The sequence below is a fragment of the Oncorhynchus tshawytscha genome, unplaced genomic scaffold (assembly GCF_018296145.1).
Source record: "Oncorhynchus tshawytscha isolate Ot180627B unplaced genomic scaffold, Otsh_v2.0 Un_contig_1859_pilon_pilon, whole genome shotgun sequence".
Taxonomy (NCBI): Eukaryota; Metazoa; Chordata; class Actinopteri; order Salmoniformes; family Salmonidae; genus Oncorhynchus; species Oncorhynchus tshawytscha.
The window spans coordinates 23,679-40,586 of NW_024609732.1; the positions used below are offsets into that span (position 1 = coordinate 23,679).

The following is a 16,908-nucleotide window of genomic DNA, read 5'->3' on the forward strand; positions in this document are numbered from 1 at the left end:
CATCAACTGAATGTGTCTTTATCTGACTGACAGACTGACAGGTACATCAACTGAATGTGTCTTTATCTAACTGACAGACTGACAGGTACATCAACTGAATGTCTCTTTATCGCCGACTTCTCACCAGTGATGTCATCATATCATCACCAGTAACTATTTCTATTTTTGGTCCAGACCTAACTTGACCCTGACATTCTGAGCCTTTACTTCTCTAACACTTCTCCAGAACCCGATAAGTGTTTGAGGAGTGTCAGTTCATTCGTAGACATACGGAAGACGGTCCTCCCCTCCTCGATAGCCTCCTTTTGGCGATGAAGCACAAGTGTATCCTCCCTACGTCCTTCAAGGAAGAGTTTTGAAATCTGTCAAAAGCCATTTAAATCAAGGACAAAAGCATGCAAACATTTAAAAGGATAAGTCATCAATATCACTGCAGGTATCATATCTGTCTCTAACTGGGGCTCCACTGAGCTATACAGTCTACTGTCATAAGGAGAGGACTGAAGAACCAGAACAGGGTCATCAATATCATTGCAGGTATCATATCTGTCTCTAACTGGGGCTCCACTGAGCTATACAGTCTACTGTCATAAGGAGAGGACTGAAGAACCAGAACAGGGTCATCAATATCACTGCAGGTATCATATCTGTCTCTAACTGGGGCTCCACTGAGCTATACAGTCTACTGTCACGAAGAGCGGAAAATACTGCTAGGCTATATGACTTCTATGTCATTATGTCTTTGATGTGAGAAACTTCTTAGCAACTTATCCTGGATCGGTGGTTGAACCCAGCTACCTACATCAAACTGATCTGTTTTGAAAACCCCAACAGGAAGCTGATGACAGAGCAGCAACATTTCACATAGAGTGTGCTCAAATATCTTCTGTTATTATTAGTGCATGACTTGGGGAAAGTCTGGGGTGTAGAAGCTAGAGGTCTGCTGCTAACCCGAGTGTCTTCTACAGAGGAGAGTGGTCAGGTTTATGTTCTAGGTGGTGGAGCATGATGAGAGAGGCCAAGGTTGTGTGTAGAGAGCTGGACTGTGGGAATCCTGTAGCTGAATCTAGAGGACCTCTGATTGAAGATGGAAGAGGAGGAGTCAGACTAGGTTGTTGCTATGGAGATGAGTCTTCTATTAGACAGTGTGACATCATAGAAGGAGAACCTGGTGTCTGTAATGGTGGATATTATCGTCATGTGACCTGTTCAGGTAAGAGACTGGTCATATTGAACATTACATTACCATGTATCATGTTTTTAGTAGTTGAAGAGGTTTGTCTTGATCTCTTGTATTGTTCCAGAAAGCCGGTGTTGTGTGGTCAATTGCATTACTACACAATGGACCCAAACACTACCAACACAAGATAGGATTTAAAGGGCTGTGTCATCATTTAGATCGTGTTAAAGGGAATTTTCTCAAATGTTCAACTTCATATTCATCATCAACATATGTGAAAATGGCATGTTTCTATATTTAGTAGTAAACCAGATGGAATAGAAGCGTTTCCAATGACATCATCAACCAATTAGTAGAACATTAATAAGTGATTAGTAGGCCATGCCTACACGTAATTGGTTAAAAATCACACGACGCACACTGATGATGTCATTGGAAACACTTATCTTCCTCTGTCTTGTTTACTACCAAACATAGAAACACCATTTTCACATAATGTTGATGTTTCTGGAGAGGATGAATATGAAGTTGAAAACATCTGAAATGTCTTCAACTGCCTTCAACTGTCTTTCCTGTTTACATCAGAATGACCCCATGCTACAGCTCCTCAGAATGACCCCTGCCAACCCCAACCCCATGCTACAGCTCCTCAGAATGACCCCATGCTACAGCTCTCTCTCTCCAACCCCATGCTACAGCCCCAGAATGACCCCAGCTACCCCATCGACCCCCACCTCTGTTAAACCCAGCTTGGCTACTTCCACCCAGCGGTAGTCTGACCAGACAGTTTTCAGACACCTCAGCCAGACTCCAAGAGAGTGACATCACCTCTGATCCTACCATCAACACCTGAGCCAGACTCCAAGAGAGAGACATCACCTCTGATCCTACCATCAACACCTGAGCCAGACTCCAAGAGAGAGACATCACCTCTGATCCTACCATCAACACCTGAGCCAGACTCCAAGATTGTGACATCACCTCTGATCCTACCATCAACACCTCAGCCAGACTCCAAGATTGAGACATCACCTCTGATCCTACCATCAACATCTCAGCCAGACTCCAAGAGAGAGACATCACCTCTGATCCTACCATCAACACCTCAGCCAGACTCCAAGAGAGAGACATCACCTCTGATCCTACCATCAACACCTCAGCCAGACTCCAAGAGAGTGACATCACCTCTGATCCTACCATCAACATCTCAGCCAGACTCCAAGAGAGAGACATCACCTCTGATCCTACCATCAACACCTCAGCCAGACTCCAAGAGAGAGACATCACCTCTGATCCTACCATCAACATCTCAGCCAGACTCCAAGAGAGAGACATCACCTCTGATCCTACCATCAACACCTCAGCCAGACTCCAAGAGAGAGACATCACCTCTGATCCTACCATCAACATCTCAGCCAGACTCCAAGAGAGTGACATCACCTCTGATCCTACCATCAACATCTCAGCCAGACTCCAAGAGAGTGACATCACCTCTGATCCTACCATCAACACCTCAGCCAGACTCCAAGAGAGTGACATCACCTCTGATCCTACCATCAACACCTCAGCCAGACTCCAAGAGAGTGACATCACCTCTGATCCTACCATCAACACCTCAGCCAGACTCCAAGAGAGAGACATCACCTCTGATCCTACCATCAACACCTCAGCCAGACTCCAAGAGAGAGACATCACCTCTGATCCTACCATCAACACCTCAGCCAGACTCCAAGAGAGTGACATCACCTCTGATCCTACCATCAACACCTCAGCCAGACTCCAAGAGAGTGACATCACCTCTGATCCTACCATCAACACCTCAGCCAGACTCCAAGAGAGAGACATCACCTCTGATCCTACCATCAACACCTCAGCCAGACTCCAAGAGAGTGACATCACCTCTGATCCTACCATCAACACCTCAGCCAGACTCCAAGAGAGAGACATCACCTCTGATCCTACCATCAACACCTCAGCCAGACTCCAAGAGAGTGACATCACCTCTGATCCTACCATCAACACCTCAGCCAGACTCCAAGAGAGAGACATCACCTCTGATCCTACCATCAACACCTGAGCCAGACTCCAAGATTGTGACATCACCTCTGATCCTACCATCAACACCTGAGCCAGACTCCAAGATTGTGACATCACCTCTGATCCTACCATCAACACCTCAGCCAGACTCCAAGAGAGAGACATCACCTCTGAATATAACACCTCAAGTCTACCTAGTACCACACCAACCCAATCAACACCATCACAGGGTGACTATATACCCTACGTACCTGTTCAACAGGAGTCCTTAAATCTAATACAACTTAAATATCCCAGAATGCTTTTGTATGTGAGTGTTATCTCAGTGAACGTCTCTACTCACTACCACTGTCACATGTCATATTATTGTCACATCTAAATGAGGAAAGTAGTTGAGGAGCTACGTTTTCTTTTTCTCTCCTCTTGTTCCAGATGTCCTGCTTCAGCCTGATATCAACATATGTTGTCTCAGTGACTGTAGGCCCACTACTCATGTTGCCCTGTGAGGGAGGGTGGCTGGCACTGTTACATGCTGATGTTATTGTCATATCTATAGGAAACTAGTTGAAGAGGTTTTTATTGTTACAGATCTCCTGGTCCAGCCTGATATCTTCCTGACTGACCCAATGGGAGGGGTCTTCAGGGGCCACCAGGGGCCTGATGTGTTCAGGGGCTACAGCTTCACCATCACCTGCTCCACTCAGCCACAGTACCCAGGAGGCTTATTCCTCCTCACGTTCACCGGCTCCAACAGAACCCAGACCCAGCCAGCTGTCAATCACTCTGCTGCCTTCCTCTTCCCTGCTGCAGATGACTCCCACCAAGGGAACTACAGCTGTGTTTATGACAATTATGTTTTCTCTCATAACTTCTCCTCTGAGAGTGAGCTCCTCTCCCTCACCATCACAGGTAACTGAACATGAACCAGACTTATAACTTTGTCATTGACAGATTTCCCACAGATCTATGTGATGATGATCAGTCCCCTCATCAAAGGTGTTTCTGTTTGCAGCCTCTCCTCTGCCAGCCTTCATCATCAGACACGTTGTTGTGCTGCTGATCCTTCTGACAGCCATCACCATCATCTACCTGTACTACAAGGTAAAGACATTTACTCAGACGTGACAAGTCATTTAAACTAGAGGGAGAGGGTGAGGGGGAGAGGGAGGGAGAGAATGGAGATACTAGAGAGTAAATGTCTGACTGTTGGTGCTGTGTCTCTCTAGCCCACCAGGAGGCAGATGAGAGTGAACAGGGTGAGCATCATGGATCTTAATGTCAATGCCATGGAGATGGTCTCTCTGAGCTCCAGAGCTGAAGCTGGACCGGGAGAGGAGAGAGCAGCCCAGGAGACGGAGTAGGAGTAGAATGAAGCTGACCCTACATGCTGATCTTAGGTCAGTGTTGTGTTTTAAATCGATAGTCAGCAGTGGACTGGTGTTTAAAATGTGGTGACAAACCTGAAGTTGTTCTAATTTTAATAACAAGTTCAGAATTAGTTTCTCTTTCAAGAACCAACTCAGTGTACAGTTGATGTGAGCTTCAGGTCTTTATCTTATCATCCAGCCAACTGGACACAAGTGTAGGAAGCTTTGGAGTCAACATGTCAAAGGTCAAAAGGTGGGGGTCCAACTGAATATCAGGAAGGTGTTCCTAATGTTTTGTCAACTCAGTGTACAGTTGATGTGAGCTCAGATGATGTTGCTGTTATGTTATTTACTCTTTCCAGATAAACACCTGTTGTTCTCTAAACTGTCATGGAGTCACTGAATGTTTTAATAAACTCACTGTCAGTCTTGTGTGATTTTCCCCTCCAGTGTTTTATTTCCCAGTGATCAAAGGGTTATTGATCATTAGTGATTCCATCAGTGACACCAGACATCATCTCAGCCCAGAGGTCCAGCTCAGCACCATGACCCTTAGTGACCTCTCCCCCAGACAGACCTACCTACCTACCTACCTGTCACCCCTCCACTCTCTCCCTGAGTCCAGGCCCCAGACAGACAGAACAGCAACACCGTCAGAACTATAGCAGTCTTCATTCTGAAATGACTCTGGTCTTCTTCAGAAGTAGTGCAGTCGTCTACAGGGTTCAGAACTCACCTTTTTAAACACTTCTTATCACTCATATCATGAGGTTTCACATGTGTTTGGTTACATAGTGTCCAATGTTCTTCTGAGTGATAAAACAGCAAACATTAAGAGTGTTGACTTATCAGACCCACATATATAATAAATATACTATAATATACTATATTCATATGCTTTTAGTACTCACACATGAATCATATCCTGTTTGCAGGTCATGTGTTGTTTTGAGCCAGCAGTAAAAACACACTGACAGGACAGTTCCTCTTATGGCCACTAGGACTAGAAATAAGCATTGTCCCAATTATCCTCCTTCACTGACTTCTCACCAGTGATGTCATCATAACCAGTAACCTGTTCCTCTCTTGGCCCAGCCTGACCCTGACATATAGCATCAGGCCTGTTGAGTTGACTTGGGTAACAGACCTCTAGCTTCTACACCACATCCCCCCTTCTCCTGCTCTAACATGAGACCTCATCAGTACTCATTTTGGGTGCTGGTACTGTTTCTATTTAGGTGCTGGAACATTAAGCCAATATTCTATAAGAGGTGAACTCAAGCAGTAGAAAGTTAGAGGTGATATTATAGGACACTATGTGTAACTTTGCTGCTCTGCCAGCAGTTTCCTGTGGAGTTTTTCAAATGTCAGTGTTTCCTGTAGGTGGGTGTGTTTAACTGATCTTATCTGCTTAAAGGTTTGTCACATCATATAACTAAGGAAGAGATGAGAGAGAAGTCATATAGCCTAGCAGTATTTTTACACTCTTCAGTCCTCTCTTTATGACAGCAGACTGTGGAGCCCCAGTTAGGGACAGATATGATACCTGCAGTGGTACTGATGACCCTGTTGTGGAGCAGAGGTAGGACGCTGTTATACTGATATACACTTGTGACAGTTACTGAGATATGATTTGATATTGTAAGATATCTTACCATTTGCTGGGTTAGTAAAATAACATACAACTGGAAGCAGACAGTAAAAATGTGTCTCAAAGCAGGACAATGATGTGATCACCTGTAAATGTACTTTACTGTAGTCTAACTGTCCATCTGGGGACAGGCACTAATGTCAGTTAAGTTGTGATGGTGTCATGCATCTGACTGTTGTATATTCAGTGTGTCAATGATTGATTGTATCTGTCTCTATGTAAATGAATGAGAGTATATATTATGTATTATATATTATATTGGTGTTATGTTAGAGTAGGAGAAGGGAGGGGTGTAGATGATAGAGGTCTATGAGCTGAGTCAAGATCAACAGGTCCAACACTATATGTCAAGAGAGAGAGAGAGAGAGAGAGAGAGAGAGAGAGAGAGCAGAGAGAGAGAGAGAGAGATGAGAGAGAGAGAGAGAGAGGGGAGAGGGGAGAGAGAGAGAGGGGAGGGACAGAGGGGAGGGGACAGAGAGGGGAGAGGGGGGGAGGAGAGAAAAGGGGAGGGGAGAGAGGGAGAGGAGGAGAGAGGAGAGAGAGGGGGGGAGGGAGAGACTGTGGAGGGAGAGAGATTTGTGCCCTTCCCAGAGAGAGAAAGGAGGGCCCTCTCAGCCAGCTGGCTCCACTAGGGCCCTCTCAGCCAGCCTGGCTCCACTAGGGCCCTCTCAGCCAGCTGGCTCCACTAGGGCCCTCTCAGCCAGCTGGCTCCACTAGGGCCCTCTCAGCCAGCTGGCTCCACTAGGGCCCTCTCAGTCTTCTGGTTTCACTAGGGCCCTCTCAGCCAGCTGGCTCCTCTAGGGCCCTCTCAGTCAGCTGGCTCCTCTAGGGCCCTCTCAGCCAGCTGGCTCCACTAGGGCCCTCTCAGCCAGCTGGCTCCTCTAGGGCCCTCTCAGCCAGCTGGCTCCTCTAGGGCCCTCTCAGTCAGCTGGCTCCACTAGGGGGCTCCAGCCAGGGCCCTCTCAGGGCCCTCTGGCCAGGCTGGCTCCACTAGGGCCCTCTCAGCCAGCCGGCTCCACTAGGGCCCTCTCAGCCAGCTGGCTCCACTAGGGCCCTCTCAGCCAGCTGGCTCCACTAGGGCCCTCTCAGCCAGCTGGCTCCACTAGGGCCCTCTCAGCCAGCCGGCTCCACTAGGGCCCTCTCAGCCAGCTGGCTCCACTAGGGCCCTCTCAGCCAGCTGGCTCCACTAAGGCCCTCTCAGCCAGCCGGCTCCACTAGGGCCCTCTCAGCCAGCCGGCTCCACTAAGGCCCTCTCAGCCAGCTGGCTCCACAGGGGCTCTCAGCTCCTGGCTCCACTAGGGCCCTCTCAGCCAGCCTGGCTCCACTAGGGCCCTCTCAGCCAGCTCCACTGGCTCCACTAGGCCCTCTCAGCCAGCTGGCTCCACTAGGGCCCTCTCAGCCAGCCGGCTCCACTAGGGCCCTCTCAGCCAGCCCGGCTCCCTAGGCCCTCTCCAGCCAGGCTCCACTAAGGCCCTCTCAGCCAGCTGGCTCCACTAGGGCCCTCTCAGCCAGCCGGCTCCACTAAGGCCCTCTCAGCCAGCTGGCTCCTAAGGGCCCTCTCAGCCTGGCTCCACTAAGGCCCTCTCAGCCAGCTGGCTAGGCTCACCAGGGCCCTCTCAGCCAGCCTGGCTCCACTAGGCCCTCTCAGCCAGCTGGCTCCACTAAGGCCCTCTCTCAGCTGGCTCCACTAGGGCCCTCTCAGCCACCTGGCTCCACTAGGGCCCTCAGCCAGCTGGCTCAGCTCAGCCAGCTGGCTCCACTAAGGGCCCTCTCAGCCTCAGCTGGCTCCACTAGGGCCCTCTCCAGCCAGCCTCCACTAGGGCCCTCTCAGCCAGCTGGCTCCACTAGGGCCCTCTCAGCCAGCTGGCTCCACTAGGGCCCTCTCAGCCAGCTGGCTCCACTAGGGCCCTCTCAGCCAGCCTGGCTCCACTAGGGCCCTCTCAGCCAGCTGGCTCCACTAAGGCCCTCTCAGCCAGCCAGGCCCTCTCAGCCAGCCGGCTCCACTAGGCCCTCTCAGCCAGGCTCCACTAGGGCTCCTGGCTCCAAGGCCCTCTCAGTCAGCTGGCTCCACTAGGGCCCTCTCAGCCAGCTGGCTCCACTAGGGCCCTCTCAGCCAGCTGGCTCCACTAGGGCCCTCTCAGCCAGCTGGCTCCACTAAGGCCCTCTCAGCCAGCCGGCTCCACTAAGGCCCTCTCAGCCAGCTGGCTCCACTAGGGCCCTCTCAGCCAGCCTGGCTCCACTAGGGCCCTCTCAGCCAGCTGGCTCCACTAGGGCCCTCTCAGCCAGCTGGCTCCACTAAGGCCCTCTCAGCCAGCTGGCTCCACTAGGGCCCTCTCAGCCAGCCTGGCTCCACTAGGGCCCTCTCAGCCAGCCGGCTCCACTAGGGCCCTCTCAGCCAGCTGGCTCCACTAGGGCCCTCTCAGCCAGCCTGGCTCCACTAGGGCCCCTCAGTCAGCTGGCTCCACTAAGGGCCCTCTCCATAGCTGGCTCCTAAGGCCCTCTCAGCCAGCCTGGCTCCACTAGGGCCCTCTCAGCCAGCCTGGCTCCACTAGGGCCCTCTCAGCCAGCCTGGCTCCACTAGGGCCCTCTCAGCCAGCTGGCTCCACTAAGGCCCTCTCAGCCAGCCTGGCTCCACTAGGGCCCTCTCAGCCAGCTGGCTCCACTAGGGCCCTCTCAGCCAGCTGGCTCCACTAGGGCCCTCTCAGCCAGCCTGGCTCTCTCAGTCAGGGCCCTCTCAGCCAGCCTGGCTCCACTAGGGCCCTCTCAGCCAGCTGGCTCACTACTCCAGCTGGGCCCTCTCAGCCAGCTGGCTCCACTAGGGCCCTCTCAGCCAGCTGGCTCCACTAGGGCCCTCTCAGCCAGCTGGCTCCACTAGGGCCCTCTCAGCCAGCTGGCTCCACTAGGGCCCTCTCAGCCAGCCGGCTCCACTAAGGCCCTCTCAGCCAGCCGGCTCCACTAAGGCCCTCTCAGCCGGCTCCACTAAGGCCCTCTCAGCCAGCTGGCTCCACTAGGGCCCTCTCAGCCAGCTGGCTCCCAGGCCCTCAGCCAGCTGGCTAGGGCCCTCTCAGCCAGCTGGCTCCACTAGGGCCCTCTCAGCCAGCTGGCTCCACTAGGGCCCTCTCAGCCAGCCTGGCTCCACTAGGCCCTCTCAGCCAGCTGGCTCAGGCCCTCTCAGCCAGCTGGCTCCACTAGGGCCCTCTCAGCCAGCTGCTCTCAGGGCCCTCCAGCCTGGCTCCACTAGGGCCCTCTCAGCCAGCTCCACTAAGGCCCTCTAGGGCCCTCTAGGCCCTCCAGCCTGGCTCCACTAGGGCCCTCTCCCAGCTGGCTCCACTAGGGCCCTCTCAGCCAGCCTGGCTCCACAGGCTCCACCACTAGCCCTCTCAGCCATCAGCTGGCTCCACTAAGGCCCTCTCCAGCTGGCTCCACTAGGGCCCTCTCAGCCAGCTGGCTCCACTAGGGCCCTCTCAGCCAGCTGGCTCCACTAGGGCCCTCTCAGCTCCACTAGGGCCTGGCTCCACTAGGGCCCTCTCAGCCAGCCTGGCTCCACTAGGGCCCTCTCAGCCAGCTGGCTCCACTAGGGCCCTCTCAGCCAGCTCCCTGGCTCCACTAGAGCCCTCTCAGCCAGCCTGGCTCCACTAGGGCCCTCTCAGCTGGCTCCACTAGGGCCCTCTCAGCCACCTGGCTCCACTAGGGCCCTCTCAGCCAGCCTGGCTCCACTAGGGCCCTCTCAGCCACCTGGCTCCACTAGGGCCCTCTCAGCCACCTGGCTCCACTAGGGCCCTCTCAGCCAGCTGGCTCCACTAGGGCCCTCTCAGCCACCTGGCTCCACTAGGGCCCTCTCAGCCACCTGGCTCCACTAGGGCCCTCTCAGCCAGCCGGCTCCACTAGGGCCCTCTCAGCCAGCCTGGCTCCACTAGGGGCCCTCTCACTAGGGCCCTCAGTCAGCCAGCTCCCTGGCTCCACTAGGGCCCTCTCAGCCAGCCTGGCTCCACTAGGGCCCTCTCAGCCAGCCTGGCTCCACTAGGGCCCTCTCAGCCAGCCTGGCTCCACTAGGGCCCTCTCAGCCAGGGCTCCCTCTCAGCCAGCCCCTCAGCCAGCTGGCTCCACTAGGGCCCTCTCAGCCAGCCGGCTCCACTAGGGCCCTCTCAGCCAGCCTGGCTCCACTAGGGCCCTCTCAGCCAGCCGGCTCCACTAGGGCCCTCTCAGCCAGCTGGCTCCACTAGGGCCCTCTCAACCAGCTGGCTCCACTAGGGCCCTCTCAGCCAGCCGGCTCCACTAGGGCCCTCTCAGCCAGCCTGGCTCCACTAGGGCCCTCTCAGCCAGCTGGCTCCACTAGGGCCCTCTCAGCCAGCTGGCTCCACTAGGGCCCTCTCAGCCAGCTGGCTCCACTAAGGTCCTCTCAGTCAGCTGGTGTGTGTAGGAGAGCATGAGCTGTGTGTACAAAAAGTAGAAGTACAAATGTCAAGGGAAATGAACTAAAGTGATAAATCTAGTCCTAGGTTTTATTTACTGTGGTGTTTGTTCTCCACTGGTTACCCTGTTCTCATCACAACAGGTCACACATTCTGCTGACATGATTGCACACTGTGGTATTTCACCTAACAGATACAGGAGCTTGTCAATATTATATTTGTTTTCAAATTATTTTGGGGTCCTTGTAATATGAGAGAAATATATGTCTCCTATATCGACGTACATTTGTCAGGAGGTTAGGAAGTGCAGCTCAGTTTCCACCTCATTTTGTGAGTAGTGGGCACATAGCCTGTCTTCTCTCTGCCTATGGTGACCTCTCTCAATAGCAAGGCCATGCTCACATTGTCTCTACATTGTCCATTTGTTTCTCTGTTTTCTATCAGTCACAAAAGACCCACTGAATATTTAATAATTGTGTAGTTCTAGATAATGTGTGGTTTATTATATTTCTAGTCAGTAAATATTTCATAATTGTGTAGTTCTAGATACTGTGTGGTTTATTATATTTACTAGTCAGTAAATATTTAATAATTGTGTAGTTCTAGATACTGTGTAGGTTTATTATATTTCCTAGACAGTAAATATTTAATACTTGTGTAGTTCTAGATACTGTGTAGGTTTATTATATTTCTAGTCAGTAAATATTTAATAATTGTGTAGTTCTAGATACTGTATGGGTTTATTATATTTCCAAGTCAGTAAATATTTAATAATTGTGTAGTTCTAGATACTGTATGGGTTTATTATATTTCTAGTCAGTAAATATTTAATAATTGTGTAGTTCTAGATAATGTGTAGGTTTATTTTATTTCTAGTCAGTAAATATTTAATAATTGTGTAGTTCTAGATACTGTGTGGGTTTATTATATTTCTAGTCAGTAAATATTTAATAATTGTGTATTTCTAGTCAGTAAATATTTAATAATTGTGGATGTTCTAGATACTGTGTAGGTTTATTATATTTCTAGTCAGTAAATATTTAATAATTGTGTAGTTCTAGATACTGTGTGGTTTATTATATTTCTAGTCAGTAAATATTTAATAATTGTGTAGTTCTAGATACTGTGTGGTTTATTATATTTCTAGTCAGTAAATATTTAATAATTGTGTAGTTCTAGATACTGTGTTAATAATTGTGGTTTATTATATTTCTAGTCAGTAAATATTTAATAATTGTGTAGTTCTAGATACTGTGTGGTTTATTATATTTCTAGTCAGTAAATATTTAATAATTGTGTAGTTCTAGATACTGTGTGGTTTATTATATTTCTAGTCAGTAAATATTTAATAATTGTGTAGTTCTAGATACTGTGTGGTTTATTATATTTCTAGTCAGTAAATATTTAATAATTGTGTAGTTCTAGATACTGTGTAGGTTTATTATATTTCTAGTCAGTAAATATTTAATAATTGTGTAGTTCTAGATACTGTGTGGGTTTATTATATTGTCACCTAGTATTATATTTCTAGCCAGTAAATATTTAATAATTTGGCCTCCCTTGATAAATGTTTTATTATTTAATAGCCATTCAGCATTGAGCTAAACTGAGTGAGCTCAGCTGTGAATGGTCCTGGTGCAGTGTAAAGGGAAGCCAGTTTGGATTTGGCTTCAGACCAATCACATCACAAGTCAAACATCATTTACAGAAAAAAAAACTTCAATGCATCTCATTGTGTCGTTGTCTAGGTAGCTAAAATGGTCCCTTTCCTAAATTAGCCATGGATTTACACTTGTGGTTTTAATTCTCTTTACTGGACAAAGATTAAAACTGAGATTCTGATCTGACCATAAATTGATAGAATATGAGGTGGGGCAGAATAAGAGTAGGAGAAGGGGAAAGAGGAAAGAGAGAGGAGGAGAGGGGGGAGGGGGAGAAGAGAGGAGAGGGGGGGGGGAGGTACAGACTAAGATGCAGAGAGTTCCACTCAGAGGACTCTACCTTCTGTAGTAAACCAGTCATAGGGAGAGGGGGAGAAGAGAAGGGAAGTAGAGGGGAGAACAAGTGCCCACTTTAGGAGAGGGGGAGAAGAGATAAGATTTGGGACAATGATTCAAATCAAATTTGACCATCTGACTTGGAAAAGTGGCATCCTATGATGTTGCATTGTTGAAAGTCACTGATCTTTTCATTATTAAGGCCATTCTACTGTCAATGTTTGTCTATGGAGATTGCATGGCTGAGTGCTTGATTTGATACATCTGTCAGGAAGGGGTGTGGCTGAAATAGAATCCACTAATTTGAAGGGGTGTCCACATACTTTTGTATACTATGTACTAAACACATGTGAAACCTCATGATAAGCCTGTCTTCCCCATCACATCATGAAAGGTCATGTTGATGTTCATTTAACCTCTGTCTCTCTCTTCCTCTGACTCTCTCTCTTTCTCCTCTGTCTCTCTCTTTCTCCTCAGATCTCCAGGCTCAAAGCGTCAGTCCACCAGGTAGGTAGAGTATAAATCTACAGTGATTATAGCAGTTCAATATTAGTCAACTTTATTATCCCACATGGAGAAATTCATGTGTCCATACAAACCATTCTAAACCCCAATAACAAGTAGTGTTTTATGGAACTACTAATACTTGTCAACCACAAAGCATCACTGCTGTTAGAATAACAGAATCACTGTCATCATCTGTCCTCACCACTGTGTTTTCCTCTCTGCTGTTTACAGCTGAATACTCAGTCAGACTGGTGAATGGGACCACTTCCTGTTCTGGGACAGTGGAAGTCTTCTACAGAGGAGAGTGGTTGAGTCTATGTTCTAGTTGGTGGAGCATGATGAGAGAGATGTTAAGGTTGTGTGTAGAGAGCTGGACTGTGGGAATCCTGTAGCTGAATCTAGAGGACCTCTGATTGAAGATGGAAGAAGAGGAGTCATACTATAGTAGTTGTAGTGGAAATGAGTCTTCTATTAGACAGTGTGACATCATAGGAGGACCTGGTGTCTGTGATGGTGGATATTATCATCATGTGACCTGTTCAGGTAAGAGACTGGTCATATTGAGAGATTTATTTATACATTATATAATATTACCATGTATCATGTTTTATGTGTTTTTATTTCATTTAAATAGAGGGAGAGATGTCAGATGTATTTAAACATTATATTTGTGTTTGTCATATTGGTTTATGGGAGATGTTCATGGGCAGATCATTGTAGTTCAGATGGTACTGAAGTGAAGCTGCCTGATGGATGTCCAGCTGTTTATTTTCTATAAAGTGAAGTGAACTTATTCCTGTCTCCTGCCTGCATTATTCCCAACCCGATCCTGAGTGACTAAGAACCCATTTCTACCTCTTACAGTATCAAACATAGCAAACTACAATCTTTTATCCAACATATTTGTGTTTAGTCCTTGACAGTGTCATCAACAAAACTGATTGAATGTTCAACCAACTCTTTTCTCCAGAGTCTGTGCGGCTTGTGGATGGAGCTGGTCTCTGCTCTGGGAGAGTGGAGGTGAAGTCCAATCAGTCCTGGGCCTCAGTGTGTGAAGCTGACTTTGACCGGCAGGATGCAGAGGTAGTCTGTAGGGATGTTGGCTGTGGGGCTCCTGCAGCTCTACAGGGGGGGCTCTATGGAGAAGGTGAGGGTCAGACCTGGGATAAAGAGTTCCAGTGTAAAGGCAAAGAGTCCCTTCTCCTGGACTGTGACACCTCAGACAGAGAGAACAACACCTGCCTACCTGGTAATGCTGTTGGACTCACCTGCTCAGGTAAGAAACAGTTTGTCACTCAATCAACATTGTTTCTCACCTGGAGTGAAGAATATGAGAGACAATATAGGTGTGTTTTAGTGAGAAAATAGTAAGATTACTGTCTCTCTCTTTTCTTTTCTCAGAGCCTGATGATGTGAGGCTGGTGGGAGGAGGCAGTCGCTGTGCTGGTGGAGTGGAGTGGTACGACCAGGGAGAGTGGAGGACTGTGGGAGCTGAGTGACTGGGACCAGGAGGATGTAGCTGCAGTAGTGTGTAGACAGCTGGGTTGTGGCTCCACTGTTTCAGTACTACCTGGAAACACCACTAGAGGGTTTAGAGTTTCCTGTTCTGGGTCTGAGTCTTCACTGAGGGAGTGTTAGAAGAAGTTATGATCTCCATCCTGGACTCACAGTGATCTGCTCAGGTAATAACAAGATACACTATATGGCCAATAGTATGTGGACATTAGTGGATTCGGCTATTTCAGCCACACCTGACAGGTGTATCAAATTGAGCACACAGCCATGCAATCTCCATAGACAAATATCAGCAGTAAAATGTCCTTACTGAAGATGTCAGTGAATTTCAACGTGGAACATCTAGGAGCAACAACGGCTCAGCCGTGAAGTGGTAGACAACACAAGCTCACAGAACGGACCGCCGAGTGTTGAACCACGTAGAGCGTAAAAATAATCCTCTGTTGTAAAACTCACTGCTGAGTTCCACATACTTTTGTCCATGTATTATATCTCCTTCCTGGACTCACAGTGATCTGCTCAGGAAATATCAACATATTATAATTATATTCAACTGATTTCCTTCATTCATACAACTTCCTCTGCACCTCTCATGATGACTGTTTAGCTTGTCAGTCTGCTTTACTAAATAGATCACTCAGTCAAGTAGGAATCAAATACAACTTAAATATCCCAGAATGCTTTTGTATTTGAGTGTTATCTCAGTGAACGTCTCTACTCACTACCACTGTCACATGTCATGTTATTGTCACATCTAAATGAGGAAAGTAGTTGAGGAGCTACGTTTTCTTTTTCTCTCCTCTTGTTCCAGATGTCCTGCTTCAGCCTGATATCAACATATGTTGTCTCAGTGACTGTAGGCCCACTACTCATGTTGCCCTGTGAGGGAGGGTGGCTGGCACTGTTACATGCTGATGTTATTGTCATATCTATAGGAAATAGTTGAAGAGGTTTTTCTTGTTCTCTTTTATTGTTACAGATCTCCTGGTCCAGCCTGATATCTTCCTGACTGACCCAATGGGAGGGGTCTTCAGGGGCCACCAGGGGCCCGAGATGTTCAGGGGCTACAACTTCACCATCACCTGCTCCACTCAGCCACAGTACCCAGGAGGCTCCTTCCTCCTCACGTTCACCGGCTCCAACAGAACCCAGACCCAGCCAGCTGTCAATCACTCTGCTGCCTTCCTCTTCCCTGCTGCAGATGACTCCCACCAAGGGAACTACAGCTGTGTTTATGACAATTATGTTTTCTCTCATAACTTCTCCTCTGAGAGTGAGCTCCTCTCCCTCACCATCACAGGTAACTGAACATGAACCAGACTTATAACTTTGTCATTGACAGATTTCCCACAGATCTATGTGATGATGATCAGTCCCCTCATCAAAGGTGTTTCTGTTTGCAGCCTCTCCTCTGCCAGCCTTCATCATCAGACACGTTGTAGTGCTGCTGCTGATCCCTGACTGACAGCCATCACCACCTCCTACCTGTACTACAAGGTAAAGACATTTACTCAGACGTTACAAGTCATTTAAACTAGAGGGAGAGGGGAGGGGGAGAGAGAATGGAGATACTAGAGAGTAAATGTCTGACTGTTGGTGCTGTGTCTCCCTAGCCCACCAGGAGGCAGAAGAGAGTGAACAGGGTGAGCAGCATGGATCTTTATGTCAATGCCATGGAGATGGTCTCTCTGAGCTCCAGAGCTGAAGCTGGACCGGGAGAGGAGAGAGCAGCCCAGGGGACGGAGTAGGAGTAGAATGAAGCTGACCCTACATGCTGATCTTAGGTCAGTTTTGTGTTTTAAATCGATGGTCAGCAGTGGACTGGTGTTTAAAATGTGGTGACAAACCTGAAGTGGTTCTAATTTTAATAACAAGTTCAGAATTAGTTTATCTTTCTAGAACCTTGGAAGAAATCTAAAAGGAGTGACTGCAACCACCATTATTCATTTAGTTTGGTTTTTACCACCAGAGAAACATGGGGTTTTGGGTAACATGGGGTTTGGGTAACATGGGGTTTTGGGTAACATGGGGTTTTGGGTAACATGGGGTTTTGGTCCAGCCAATACAATGAGCCAGTCCTCCTATAGCTCCTCCCACCAGCCTCCACCACATTCTATACATTCATTGTACCAAGGGAACTTTAGCTTTTTTATATTATTTAGTATAGCCTACTGTTAGATTCTTTATGTTGAAGTGTCTCCACTATTAGTCCATGTATTATTATATAATTTAGTATAGCCTA

The 16,908-nt window shown here is 48.3% G+C and overlaps 1 pseudogene; it reads left to right on the plus strand.

Moving 5' to 3' along the window:
• The first annotated feature begins 975 nt into the window (after window positions 1-975).
• On the plus strand, window positions 976-16,707 carry LOC112240074 (annotated as a pseudogene).
• Window positions 16,708-16,908: the final 201 nt, after the last annotated feature.